The sequence below is a fragment of the Haliotis rubra genome, unplaced genomic scaffold, assembly GCF_003918875.1.
Source record: "Haliotis rubra isolate DU_JTF1 unplaced genomic scaffold, ASM391887v1 Scf163, whole genome shotgun sequence".
Classification (NCBI taxonomy): domain Eukaryota; kingdom Metazoa; phylum Mollusca; class Gastropoda; order Lepetellida; family Haliotidae; genus Haliotis; species Haliotis rubra.
In genome coordinates this window covers 1,337,946-1,352,606 of record NW_025765592.1, presented here as the reverse complement: position 1 = coordinate 1,352,606, position 14,661 = coordinate 1,337,946, and the positions used below count along the sequence as shown (strand labels likewise).

The 14,661-nt window shown below is 37.1% G+C and overlaps 1 protein-coding gene across 1 annotated transcript in view; it reads left to right on the top strand.

Moving 5' to 3' along the window:
- The first annotated feature begins 10,602 nt into the window (after window positions 1–10,602).
- The window catches only part of LOC124271750, a 387,369-nt gene continuing 383,310 nt past the window's right edge, over window positions 10,603–14,661 (top strand). The window contains exons 1-2 of the mRNA XM_046706916.1: window positions 10,603–10,683; window positions 14,381–14,633. The gene's annotated coding sequence lies outside the window, so the exon portion shown is untranslated. The remainder of the gene's footprint in view (window positions 10,684–14,380; window positions 14,634–14,661) is intronic.

Sequence of the window (14,661 nt, the reverse complement as noted above, 5' to 3'; positions counted from 1 at the left end):
GCAAAGGGACGTAACTGTGAACTATTTAACGGTAAAAGCGACGCGCCTTCGTATGTTCATTACAGTATCCTGAACAAAATTAAAGAATTAAATTAAAATGTAAATGTATGAATATAAACAACTCAATGACAAAAATCGACTTACATATTTCAGGTGATGGTGCTGATGTTCGTTATATACAATGTGAAAACATTTTATGTCCGTTGCCTAAAGGGACACTGATCTAGAGCCCCGGCACTGGTTCTGCTTTTGTTATTGTTTTCGCCCCGAATGGTATCCCAGAATTCTTGACTGTTTTGTGATCTCTGCTGCGCCACCCGCACGCGCATCTGATACTAGTAGTATACGGGCGTATCCCCACATTGATCAACAAAGATGAAATACAGTTTCGCACTGGAATTAATTGGAAAATGTCGTCATCTTTTATACCCATTAATATTTCCATCTTCAATATCACGCAACAAATGAAAACATTTTGAAGTTCATCATTCTTAACAAATGTTAGGATTGAAAGAAAACGAAGTCAATGTAGATCTAGATTCTACATCGACATTATACAATTATAGACTGGAGGTCAATACCTGGACCCACGAAAAGCAATATTGACCGAGGTCCATAAAAACAGGTATTGACCGATTTCGCCAGTCTATAATTGTTTTATTATGTAATTACCGAAAAAAAGCTTCAAAAATCCAAAACATGTCCATTTAGTCAAGAAAAGTAATTTTATTTTCACTACAAACCAATAACGTTATGTCAACAATACTGTGACATGTAAACAATAAAATGACGTCATAGCTTGAAGTCATAGTAACTCAGGTCAATATGACTTTTGGTCGGACCTGGGTTGGAGTCAATATGCTTTTCTGTCGAAGGTCACGCGACCGCCTCTAGACCAACCAGGTAGCCGGGAAAATATGCATAATAAACGTCTATGTTTGCTTTATAATCCTAGCATAATTAATGTTGTATTATATTTTATGCACTTTGGATCTTCATTAAAAAGTTACGATCTGTTTTATATTTCTATTTCCATGATTTCTCTGAGAGCCATTATTAGAAGTTGGAGAGTCAGATAAGGACAAACGTTATGGGTGAACAACTTCCATATTCATGTGATGCGACGTTTCGATACAAATGGTTTGATTCCCCACATGTGTACAATTTGTGAATCCCATTTCTGGTGTCCCCCGCCGTGATATTGCCGGAATATTGCTAAAAACGGCGTAAAACCATATTCAGTCAGTCAGTCAGTCCATACAAATTCCTGTATCGTTGTCAAGCAGGTATGACTTAGGTTTTTTCGATGCGATTCAATTCCTTTATTACCTTTATCTGTACAGACAATTGATATGTCAAATACCTGTATTTGTACAGGTTGGGTTTTTTTTTTAAAAAGATGGTGACAATGGAAATTTATAGGAGGATGTACAATTACTAAGTACTAATTAACTCGTTTCTTAATATACTAGCCTTATATAAATATTTGCCTTACTTACATAATACTCTAAGTTAATACTACACTGGCCCCAAAAAGAAACGCATAGCTGAATTCTGATCTTCGAAGTAGATTGTTTCGAAAAATATGGCATGGAAAAACTGTCAATGTTAATATTAAGTGTGAATATAGCCCATACAATTATCCAACACACGCAAACACAACCTTTGGTGATTATTCGCCAAAACACAGCACTTTGAAAAAATCCCCGTAAAATCTGTATGTAAAAAAATCTGAAAGCATGATGCACGTGCAAATACGGGATCTGAATCTTGATACTGATGGGTATAAAAAGCCAGCAGTCCTGTTGCGATTCATTCTCCGAAATTCTGTATATGTGACCCTCAAGATGCCACGACTAAACGAAGAAAGCAGAAACAGAGCCATTGGACACTTGGAAGCTGGAGAAAGCCAGTCATCAGTTACCAGACATCTAAACGTGAGGCAGAGTACGATTTCCCGTCTCTGGCAGCGCTACACGCAGCACAACTTGACCAGAGATCGTCCTAGGAGTGGGAGACCAAGGGTGACAACTCCAGCGCAAGACCGCTTCATCCGGGTGTTTCATCTGCGAAATCGGACCGTCACTGCAGCGTACACCGCCGACAATGTTCCTGGGCTGCGTCGAGTCTCTGCACAAACCATCAGGAATCGCCTAAGAGAGCATGGAATCCGACCGATGCGACCACATACAGGACCTGTTCTGCGACACCACCATCGTCGTGCACGTCTCCAATGGAGCAGGAACGTTCGACCATGGACCCTCTTGAACTGGAGGAGGATCTGCTGTATCGACATGATGGCAGGATGCGGATTTACAGACGTCGAAATGAAAGATATGCTCGACAGTGTGTTCGTGAGGTCGACAGACACGGCGGCGAAGGTGTAATGATGTGGGCAGGCAAATCTGTGAATGACAGAACCGAGCTGGTGCATGTCCAAGGGAATTTGAATCCTGTGCGCTATCGTGATGAAATCCTGGTACGTCATGTTATTCCCCTAATTGACGCTAGAAGAGAAATTTTCCAGCATGACAAGGCAAGACCGCATACAGCACGCATTACAACAGATTTCCTTGCCATCAACAACATTACAGTTCTTCCATGGCCTTCAAAATGTCCGGATCTTAACCCAATTGAACATTTGTGGGACCAATTGGATCAACGTGTACGACGCCGACAGCCGCAACCACAGACACGTCAACAGCTTGTCGATGCGTTGCAGGATGAGTGGAGAAGAATCCCACAACGGCGGATCCGACGTCTTATACAGTCTATGCCCAGGCGATGCAGAGCAGTGATTGAGGCTCGTGGTGGTCACACCAGATACTGACTTTGTGACCGTGCCATCAAAAACAGAGACTCTCAATACCACTGTGAATGACTGTTTGTTTTGGGATACACATGTCCCAATACCTGTGTGAATTTTTATTGCTCTATTATCATTACTTTTTGTGTAATTTAAGTTATTAAAGCATCACTGATAACACTGGATTTTCACTTATGCGTTTCTTTTTTGGGTCAGTGTAGAAGTTGAATAGGCTTAAACATTGATGGACATTTGCAATATTATGGTTTGATATACATTATTCTATGATTATAATATGATGGACATTTCAGCTCATCTTCAATATCATCTTTACACATTAAACATTTACAATTAGCAAAATTTATGTTTTGATATCTTCCAGTTTCTAACGCTATGTTATGGGAGCTGAGTCTGAATTACTTCCTATAGAAATATGGAATCGATTTACGTAAATAATATTGGAGCGAACATTGATTGATAACATTTTTTACTTTACCTATTTCGAGGAGTTGGACAACAGTACTGACTAAAAATAAAGTGTACAGCCTGATCATTAATCCTTTGGTTAATAACTGATAAATATTCTGTTCATAACACCTCAACGATATTTCACTGAAACCAATGCTTGACAAAATACATTTCATCTGATACGCCCAATTCTTCACACCACGGGTCACCACAATACTCATAACAACACAGTAAAATACTATTGTCAAATACAAGAAGCTTACACCAATATTTACATGTTGATTTCTTAACCCCTATAACAACCTTTTACAAACATTCAAATGTAACCTTTCAACATTCAATCCCCTTATTATGCCCCCATATCTCAGACGGATAAGATAATACACTGCCGACATAACAATCAAAGATAAATAAAAGAGATTCCTGATAAAGAGAGAGCGACCTCATATTACTGTAAATGGAAAAAAAGGGCCTTTTTACCCTGATCAGACAACTGCATCTGAGCCTTTGAAAATCAAATCTGTTATTATAATTAAAGACTATTCTTAAGTAAGTAACCGTATGAACAACCTCTAGGACACTGCCATTTTAACACCAATGTTCTGAAGAATTAACTTTACCACCTCTTCTAAAAACCATTATCTTTGGTTTAGCAATGTTCACTTTAAGTTCCCAGCGATTTGAATAAGCCAACAACGAAGTTGATTGTGTGTGCATCCCTTCTACGGATTCAAAAAATGTGACAAGATCATCAGCGTTCATAAGCAAAAATATATTTAAAGATTTAAACTCGTATGAAATACATTTATCTTTTAGGAAAGATTCCTCAAAATCAGTTACATAAAAAGAAAACAAAATTGCCGACAATACCTCTCCCTGCATTAGGCCTAAACTATTCTGAAATACTGACTATCATACACATGACCTTACATTAAGATACAACGAATGAATAACAGACAATAGCTTCCCTCTAACACCTCATTTTGCTAACTTATACCATAATTTATACCTATCCATTGAATCAAAAGCACGTTTAAAATCCACAAATGCGCAATATAACCGTTTATTGTTATTCAGAGAACGACTAATCAATGAATGGAGCGAAAATATAGCATCGACTGTACCAAGATTAGGACGAAAACCAAACTGAGCATCCGAAATAGTTTTATGTTCCTCTGTCCAGTCAAGAAGCCTCTGGTTTAAAATCCTGGTCAACAACTTTCCAAAACAACTAATAAGACTTATTCCTCTATAATTGCTGGGAACACTAGCATCACCTTTCTTGAAAACAGGTATAATAACGGCTGAAGCCCAACCTTTTGTGGGGAAACCTGTGCATATGACACAATTAAATATTTTATGTAACATGAGTAGTAGATATAAATCAAATTCCATAAAATACTCATTTATGATGCAATCAAGTCCATGAGATTTATAACGTTTCAGACAGTTTATTGCTTGCTTTATTTCAGGCAGTGTTATTTCATGATCAAGTTCAGGTACCACTGAGTCAATCAACGTATGCACGTTAGTAAATCTAGGCAGATAAACACTACCTTTTGACAAACCCTCTGGTCAAGATAAAAGTAATTAATCAGCATGTTATCAGTTACAGTCCGTTTGATTTCATTTGAGACTGATGAATGGTTCACTAACGCAAACTCTAATAATTGCAACAACATCAAGTTTTGCAGTCACATGAAATCGACAGACCAACTCTGATGATTTGTCTCATAAGTTTTGACACCCGAATAAAAAAGTTGTTTAGCAAACGATCATTATTTTTTGCAACCTTTCGCTATTTTACGAGGGGGTCCAATTGATGGTAGAACAGCTAGGTGTGCGAGTTGCACGTGTGAAATTGAAATTTCACTACACACGCTTGTTGATTACCTGGCTGTTCTTCCACCAAGTGGTCAGGAGAAATGCTAAATGAGAAACCTTTGTCAGGTAATCTGATTGGTGCTGTCACCAATTACACTTGTTATAAATTCATTGACTGACCGGTTACAGGCCGGGAGAGCCACATTTCCGTAACAGATAGCCAAAATTGATGTGGCTCTCCCGGCAATAGTTATGGTTGCGTGAACATGGAATGTGGCTCTCCCGGCTATGCTGTCAAAACATGCTTAGTGATTCAAACGTGTTACCGTATTTAACAAAACAAGACATGTTTCCTCATAATTTTATTCAGATCACAACATATTTTATTTCTATAATTAGCACAATATAATATACTAATAGGTATTTTACATAATAATAATAAATCTTAATCTGTAAAGCATAATAATAATTATAATGGTTTAGTTTGTTGCCATGTGTACAAACAGATAAAATGACGTAAGATCATAAAACATCATTTACAAACATTCTTTTGTACACCCCCCAGAACAAATGGAATATAGATTACTTTTCTGTAGAACAATAGCTTCATAAATCGCTTTCAACGTATCCCATTTTATAAAGGCAAGAATTTTTGGGTAAGATATCATGCAAAATCTGATACTGGAACCACTGAAACTTGGCAGAATCTGTGCATTGAAACACTAATAAATTATTCAAAAGCGCGCTGACTCAAAAACTCGCTATGCAGACCTAATAACAAAACAATTATCTTTGACCCAAACTACGGGTCAAGAATATATGCCAAATTATTCATTCTCGCCTCAGGCTCCGTTGTAGGGATCTGAATGGTGATAGGTTTGACATCATCGACAGCCCCTCGTGCTCGTGGTCATCCAGTCGAAAATGCTGTGCATTATTTCTTCACACACAATAAATACACGGAATTAAGACAAAAATCATATTTCTATTTAAAGGGGTTTAGTATCATCACAATACTATGAGGATGTGCATCGTCACACTAGCAATGATCTACACAAATTATTAAAATCTATTCATGATTACATAATATAATCTTGATCTGTTTCTGTATTTATACTTGTATTATGACGTTTCATGAATACTTTATTGCGATGGAAAAAGAAATGGTGACTAAGAAGCCTTTAAACTTTTTCAAGAGCGAATGTGCACTACGCTTTGGCTACACGTGCAAACATTGTACAGACCAAGTTGAAGATGAAACCCACTTGATCTCTTATACTACCCCACTTTATGATGATATTCGTACATTTTATTTTCAGAATATGTTTTATCATACACCTGACCTACAGAATTCATCAGTAGATATTACCTTGAGCAGATATTTGTGGTCTCTATAAAACTTAAGAAATGGTTCAGCTTTTGAAACATTGCAGCACCCACTTTCTCTTATACTACCCCTTATGAAATTGTAACCGGTCTGCCAAAATTCGCTTCAAGAGCTATTTTGTACAGTGAAACTGGTTGGTTACCTTTAAAAGTTTAGACGTATGTTGTTGTGCCCTAAAACCTACAATGGTCTAAGTGCACAGTAATCATAAATAAACATGAGTGGGCGGAGCTTATGTGACCACGTTATACGTGTTTCGTACGCACTACTTCTCTCTTGAACACGGAAGTGTCTTTACTTCTGCTGAGTCGTGTAAAGTTGAATAGCGTGTAATGAGAGTGCATTTTTTCCCTACAACATAACAAAACAGCATTTCCTTCCATACTACCATTTATTGACGTAGTGACATAAGCTCCGCCCACTCATGTTTATTTATGATTACTGTGCACTTAAGACCATTGTAGGTTTAAGGGCACAACAGACGTGTGTTGTCGACGTCAAGACGCTTAGATCTGTACCCGGTTTGAATAAACTGCCGCTTTTGCGCTGCTGACGGATTTTCCAGCTTCGTAGTTTCTTCACTTGGATTAGGGTCAAGAAATTCTTCTTCAAACCATTCGCTTTTTACTTCCAAAACACCAAAGATGCTACCGAGATAGAAATTGCCGATGTCCGATGAGTCAACGAGTTCGTTGTATTCATACGCGGTGAATCGGTCACTTTAAATTAGCGGCCTTAAACTGCCATTTAAGTACGGTTTTGATGAGCTCTCAGCCAATCAGAATCGAGTATCACACAATGTCGTGCTAGAATGTCTGATAATGTTTGTTTTTTTCGATTGTTCTAAGCGCTAGGCATCTTAGAAATGTCTCTTTGATCTTGATGCTGACTTATTATATAGCTGTACTTATATACACCCAGAGGGATCTTCGTGGTACAATAAATTGAATGCATACTGCAGAAATGGTATTACAATTTTCCAGGAGAAACTATTAGAGCTGATATCTGATTTACCCAACATCTATGTGCTATGTGGGGGTGACTTCAATGCTCGAACAAGTACTAATTCTGATTTTGTTGACGATGATATCATTCTTCACACTGAAAGTAAAGATCATTCAATGTATGATTTTATTCTAGATAACTTTAATCTTGAACGATTCTCATGTGATAAGATTGTGAACCATTTTGGTAGATGCTTGTTAGATATAAGTAGTATTCTAAATATCCACATTGTAAATGGTAGGTGTGGATCAGATTTTAATATTGGTCAATATACATTTATTGGTACAAATGGTACTAGTGTTATTGACTACGTTTTAGCATCGGCTAGAATTTTTGATAGCATACAAAGTTTTGATATACCTTCACGCGCTGAATCGTCTCATTTACCACTGACACTAGAATTACGTGCGCATCACTCTCGTGAACGTAAAATTAAATAACATTTGTGACGTCATTCCATTGTCTGCTCGCTCCATTACTTTTCAGGAATGGAACGATGTGTACCAGCTTCAAATTAAAGACTTCATTTTGTCATTTTGACATATAACTTTGATAACAGAAATATTCCCAATACTTTGAATGAATGGAGAGTTAACCCTCTACGTAATGAAACTAGGACAAATAACAAAGCATTTAAATTTGTCTGGGATATAGATAAGTTAACAGAATTTAGAAACAATTTTCACACTGATGAGATACAGGATTTATTTGAAAAATCTATGGATGCTGTTTTTACAGATATCAACAAGAGTGTAGATTTCATTGTAGATGCTCTGAGTTTAGCAGCTTCGGATATGAAAAAACAAGTCAAGCTTTCGCCAAGGGGAGGTAATAGAAATACAGGGTTTGATAGTGAATATGACTATTTGAAAAAGGAACGATGTAAATTATTAAATGCTTTTCGAAAACAGAAAACAACTGAATCCCTCGAGACGAACCATAGACCTAGAAATAAGTATACTGTGACCTGTTAACGGAAGGAAAAAGAATATTTTGATCAGAAATAAGTATATTTAGAAACAAATATAAATGATTCGAAAATATTTTGGACAGAATTAAAAAACTTAATTCGAAAAACACCCCAAAAAATAACATAGGAATTGTAAATTGGTATACATATTTTGAAACTCTTTTCTCAAATCCGGAAATAGATAGTGACACTACTGTAAATAGTGAGGCACCAACACATGTTGTAAATACTGACCCTAACTTGGATATTGTCTATGACATTTTAGATACACCCATAGATAGGCAGGAAATAATAGAAAGTATACAGAATATCAAGTGCAAAAAGTCACCAGGGATAGACAATATTCTCCCGGAATTTGTTAAACATTCGTCTGATATATTACGTCCTTATCTTGACCTTTTATTTAATGTTATACTAGAAACCGGTAATTTTCCTACATCATGGTCAAATGGTATTATTGTACCCATACATAAACACGGTGATGTAAACAACCCAAATACCTACCGTGGAATTACTCTCCTTAGTATCTTCGGGAAACTTTTTACATATATCATAAACAAAAGATTAATTAAGTGGGCTGACACTATGGATAAATTATATGAGGGCCAAGCTGGTTTCAGACAGGGCTATACTACAACTGACAATATATTCATACTTCAATCCATTGTGCAAAAATATTTGAATTCAAGGGGTGGGAAATTCTATGCCCTATTTGTTGATTTTGCTAAGGCATTTGATTCTATCAAGAGAAATAAATTATGGGGCCTTTTGCAAACTCATGGACTCAGTCAAAAACAACAAACTTTTGTGTAGCATATATGAAGATGTCAAAGTATGTGTAAGAAACAATAATGAAGTCTCAGAAAATTTTATTTGCTATTTAGGTGTCAGACAAGGCTGTATTTTAAGTCTGTTTACATTTTTTATCAATGAATTAGCTGTGCAAATATGTGATAACTGTACAAACGGGATCCAGTTACATCCAGATTTAACCAAATTATTTTTGTTACTCTTTGCGGATGATATTGTCTTGTTTTCCAGTACCATAAGTGGTTTACAGAAACAAATTGATCAACTTGAAATCTGTTCTGATGAGTGGAATTTGGCAGTAAATAGGAGTAAAACAAAGGTTATTGTTTTTAAGAATGGCGGGAAACTTTCAAAAAGGGAGAAATGGATTTACAAAGGCGAACAACTAGAAACTACAAACGTATATAAATATCTTGGAGTCTATTTTTCAAATCACCTTTCGTGGATTAACCACACAAAACAGGCATCTGTACAAGCCCTTAAGGTTTTGATATATATAAGAGACATATCATATAAATCATTCTTTAAAATATTTAATGTTAAAGTACGCCCAATACTCTTATATGGATCAGAAATATGGGGTTTTGAATAATTATGAATCTATAGAAAAAGTCCATTTATATGCATGCTAAAAATATCTCGGCGTGAAATCTAGCACATGTAGCACTATGGTATACAGCGAGTGTGGTAGATTTCCATTATATTCTATATTCATATATTCTACTATTAAAGTTATAAAGTACTGGTTACGATTGTTAACTATGCCATGTCATAGATTTCCTAAGAAGTGTTATATAATATGATGATAGTATATGATAAAAATGGGAAAAGAAATTGGGTAACTAATGTAAGGGAATTTTTATTCAAAACGGGGAATGGTTATGTTTGGAATAATCAAAACGCCCAACCAGAAAATTCTTTTATTATATCACTGACCCAAAGAATGAATGACATCTATCAACAAAAATGGCTTGAATCTATCTGTCTATCCTCTAAATGTCTGTATTATAAACATTGGAAATCTGAACTATGCCAAGAATATTATTTACCAAACATCAACTCTGATATACCATATTATATATATTGCTCCTAGCATGCTAACGATGCATTCCACCTAAGGTGGGAAAATCGATAAGTCTCCTTCGGAGTTAATAGACCAGTTACGTTGCCTAAAACAATGTAAGGTATGATGGAGAGTTAATGTTAGAGTTTGGAAGTCGTATTGAGGAATCAGATCTTACATTTTGGGGAAAAGTGAACATAGCAACAAATGTAATAAATATATGGATGCTTACGTCTGTCTATCTGTTAAAGGGAGATAACCTCATACTTCCTGGTGTTGTGAAACAATTGACAGAAGCGAAAGTTCGAGAGTCCCAGAAGAATCTTTAAGAAGCGTTATTAAGGGTTGGGGTAAGGTTCAAATATAAAGTTTTAAGTATAGAAATGAGTAGTGAACGTTGGCAGGAGTATGTATGAGGCATGGACAGTGGATTGTGGGATTTGATAAATTGCACTAGGTCCAGGATCGACAATGACGACATATAAAATAGATATGCGTCGTCTTCGGCTATAATACAGCTGACATCATTTGTGTGCGTAATATGGTATACCGGATATGGGGATATTATAAATCTGTTTCTGATTTTTGTCTCACAACACAATAAGTTGACACATAGTCATGATATTAAGACACTGACATCAGTCAAAATGTGCCGTGCCAAAACGGCAAAGACGATATGGTATTTTCAAAACGGACAACTGTTTATTAATATTGTCTACCAATCCAGTGAAATATCAAGAGCTATGGCTTGTTTCATATACAGTCCTCTTTTAACAATATTGTATTTATTCACATTCCCACTAAAAATCTGTGATATAATAATACTTGGTGTGTGTGTGTGTGTTTAGTCAAAATGCCCCAATTTATTGAATATGATTAAATATATGCCATAAATGCATAGTTTTTGTCAACTACGATATTATATTCTTCATATAATATTATGTAGTAATATTTCTGATAAATGTTCCATTAATAAACTGATTAAAGCATCAAGTATGGTATAATACTTATCAAAACAATCTAGAGCTTGTTTTAGTTAATCTTGTCAAAAGGTGAGGTCTTAAATGCATAGTTTTTGAAAACAAGTATGGTATAATATTTATCAAAACAATCTTGAGCTTTTGCTAATTAATCTTGTCAAAATGTGAGGCCATAAGTGCATAATTTTTGTCAACAAGTATGGTATAATACTTATCAAAACAATCTAGAACTTTTGTTAAATAATCTTGTCAAAAAGTGCGGATAAAAACTGGCTATAAACAAGAAGAACAGATCCGGGGCATTCTGACCAAATTTGCTGGGGCATTTTGTAGCTGGGGTGTTTATCCTGGCACCCGTATAGAGAACCTGATCTCTCTTGGGGCTCCAAAACGTGTAAACATGAAAACCTCTACTCATGCAGTAACTGCACTACAAACGTGCACTACAAACATTATATATGCTGAAGTTTGCCATGTGCTTTTGCAAAGGGACATCACTCTAAACAATAACATTTGAAATCTTAATTTTAGCCCATGGGCTTGATAACGGGAAAATATCCCGTTTTTAAGCCCATGGGTGTAATTGGACTTAAATATGGGAAATTCCAGCCCATATGGGTGATATCTTACTGGCATATGCGACAGCAAGGTTCATGATGTCCATTGCTGAGTTTGATAACAATGAGCAGTCAATCAACTTATATTCAGCTAAAGAATATTGGCAAAGGTAATAAAGAAGTTGTATACCCTTTGAACTATCTCCCTTATAAACCAAGCCAGGCACTTTTTAGGCGGTCACAGCACAGGTTAAAAGGTGATTAACATGAGGCGAGAGCTTTTTGGATTGCCTGGTGCTGGGCCGCCATGCCCTGCTTATTCATGTGGGCCCTGTCTTGGAACTGGGACTCGTCCGGTTTAAAGACAACAACCCAGCCGCCCAGCTGCCCCCTGGCAACGTTGCTGATATGTCTATTGAGTTTTTTTGTGCTTCATCACAATCGAGACTTGATGATGGTGGCATCTAAACAGCGCAGGTGGACATACAGCAGCTCTTGATAGATGCTGTCGTACAGAAGTTTTAAGGGGACCTCTCACAGGTCCTACGATCCAAGGTGGACAACTATGAAACTATGAATGACCTGCATCGGCCCCTGACCTTAGCCGACCAGATAACCCTGGCTGAAACTGAAACCTTGTTAGGGGAGCAAAGTTAGTTCGAATAAATAAATACCTGTCTGACACAAATTGCGCAGGGGGTTTGACAGGACACAGCATAGACTATGGGACTGCCTGAATGGTGTCCCATGGCCCTGTTGGTCTGTTTTGGAGGTCAGCAAGACCGCCTCTACATAGCATTGGACCAACATCTTTGAGAGATGTTATTATCCTTCTAGCAGAAGAACACTTTGCTTTTCGGTATGAACTAATGATCCTGCATATATGGTACTATGTTTTACAGGCATGTGAATGTCATTCAGTTTAAAGTAAGGTTCCTTGATATCTTTCTCTCCGCCCTTGAACACAAGAATGCAACTCTTGCCTGGATTGTGGCAGAACCTCCACAGGAACGAGTAATCATGGACAATGTTGAGTGATGCCTACAATTCTTTTTGTTGGCCTGTTTTGGAGGCCAGCAAGACCGCCTCCACATAGGATTGGTCACTACCAAAAGATACTTGCCCACTGTGATTGACTGAACCTTCCTCCACGTCGCTTACCCTGCAAGAATAAAAAAATGTTAGTAGGTATGCTGCAGAGAACAGTGAAGCTTCAAATTATAGCTCCACACAATCGTCTGCAGGAAACCAACCCTCACTGACCAATATCTTCATTTCACATCTTCACCCACCCCACATCTAACCAGCAAAGAACATCAGCTCTTCAACCCAAACCCTTGAAGCCAAGTTTGATATACTTCATCATGTCTTCATGAACCTTAATGAGTATCCAGGCAACGTGGTACACAAAACCATCAAGACCACCCTCAACCCAAGAGACAAACCACCACGTCAGCAATCAGCACCATTCATCTACAGCATACCATACATTGATACAACCAGCCATCATATCCACAGACTACTAAAGAAGCAAGCTAACATAGATGTTGTGTTCCAGAGAGGCATCAATTCAGCATATATGTACTTTACAAGCCACCGGCAAACCAGCTACAAGCAACAAAGAAGATCCTTCAGGCATTGTCAACCACATTCAGCGTGAATGTGGGTGACTTGTGTGTAGGTGAAGCATCCAGTCCCCTTAACATGTAATGAGAGTCAAGAAACACATATGTGAAGAAAAAAAAGACTCCAAATCAGCCATTTCCAAACACACCCACATCCATTTGAATCATACCATCCTTTGGAATGTCATCATCCTTGCAAACTGGTCAGACCACAAGATGAGAAAACTCTTAAGCAGTCAATATCAAACGATCAACCCAACTATCAATAGTGATCAAATGTTGTCTATCCTTAAAAAAGTTTCCTCTACAGTTTTAAATGATGTGAAATGTCTAAGACAAAAATAAACCCCAGTCATACGTGACTTCCTTATAAGTGTGTTCTTTGTAAACATAGTTTACGGTATTAGTCCTTCACTTAAGCAACCAGGCCAGCCTCAAATGCTTATGGCAAAATGTTGATATGCTTCCCTAACTAAAAACTTGAATGATCTTTTGGCAGACACGGGACCTCTAGTTGTAGCTTGATCCATATACAGTGGAATCTGTAGGTCATATCTACATTTTTTCGCACATCATCATCATTATTTCGATGAACATATGTTTTGATATTCAAAGTTTCATTTATGAAAGGCTTGATTTGGTCGGTATGCTTTTATATGCTTAATTGTGATATATGATGTTTTCAATAACCCCAAGGATTGTATTTTTCTCAATCAAGCTGGAAAAACCAAAGCTGTAAATATTGGTGTTTTTCACTATCACCTATTTCTATGGTGAATATGTCTGATGCACAGTCTTTGCAACATGAAGTAGAGGTTTCGAGGGATGGGACTGTTTCTCATTTTGTTTGCACATGTTAATATTTGTTTTGTTTTTTCTGTGCAGTCAGGTGAAGCAGATGATTTGAATGGGTCAAACAACTAGCTCCCTGTTCAGCTCCATGGATCAAGCAATCTATGATCGTGGCCCACAAGAACTTGATGCACAGCTTCTTCACAACCGACACTGCCTCGTATCTGCAATTAAAAATGCATCTGATTGCAGCAGTCCTCTTATGGACCTTGTGTATTTGAAGTGCCCAGTTGCTATGAAATATGCTGTCCTAAATGTCACAAATATTTTGAAGGAAAACAATCAGGTTGGTGTTGTTTGAGTGTTTTTGAATT